The following is a 1079-nucleotide window of genomic DNA, read 5'->3' on the forward strand; positions in this document are numbered from 1 at the left end:
TTTGAATAAGTTTCACATCAGCCAGACTGAGAAGGTCTTTCTAAACCAGATGAGTCCACAATCATTAAGATGCAGAGCAATCTGCTGGTGGGAGGAGTCGATGTATGGATGAGCCTATTATATGGCTGAACTCATTTATCATGTGCAAAATAAATATTTGACTTAAGAAGAAGTCGGAAACTTTTATTTCTGCAGTTAGATGACTGAGAAAGAGGAGAGGGAGGATTTATTTCATCCAAATCCTGCACTGGGTGCTGTCTGGACCCCATGGGAGGCCTCCCCTGCGGGCACCCAGGACGGGGCCACATCCCTCTGGCACTTGATCCCCAGTGGTACAGACAACCCATCATCAGCATCCATGGGCTCACTTAGCGGGACAGCCTGCAGAATAAAGACTCAAGTATAATAATAGTGGCAAATGTCAGACACCCTGCCCCTCCCCAGAGCTCAACATCACCCACAGCAAGTGTGGACAGTGGTCAGAGGGAGGAGGTGGACAGAGGGAGGGGACAGACAGGGGATGGAGGAGGTAGATAGAGGGAGGAGGTAGACAGATGGAAGAGGTAGATAGAAGGAGGAGGTAGACAGAGGGAGGAGGGTGTGGACAGAGGGAGAAGGAGGTAGACAGACAGAGGAGGTGGACAGAGGGAGGAGGAGGTGGACAGAGGGAGGAGGAGGTGAACAGAGGGAGGAGGAGGTGGACAGAGGGAGGGGGAGGTGGACAGAGGGAGGAGGTAGAGGGAGGAGGAGATGGACAGAGGGAAGAGGAGGTGAACAGAGGGAGGAGGAGGTAGATAGAGGAGGTAGACAGATGGAAGAGGTAGATAGAGGGAGGAGGTAGATAGAGGGAGGAGGTAGACAGAGGGAGGAGGGTGTGGACCGAGGGAGAAGGAGGTAGACAGAGGGAGGAGGAGATGGACAGAGGGAAGAGGAGGTGGACAGAGGGAGGAGGAGGTAGACAGAGGGAGGAGGTAGGGGGAGGAGGAGATGGACAGAGGGAAGAGGAGGTGGACAGAGGGAGGAGGAGGTAGATAGAGGGAGGAGGTAGACAGAGGGAGGAGGGTGTGGACAGAGGGAGA

The sequence above is a fragment of the Mirounga angustirostris genome, unplaced genomic scaffold (assembly GCF_029215605.1).
Source record: "Mirounga angustirostris isolate CCGP_5_RB_7025 unplaced genomic scaffold, mMirAng1.0.hap1 SCAF_8, whole genome shotgun sequence".
In the NCBI taxonomy this organism is placed as follows: Eukaryota; Metazoa; Chordata; class Mammalia; order Carnivora; family Phocidae; genus Mirounga; species Mirounga angustirostris.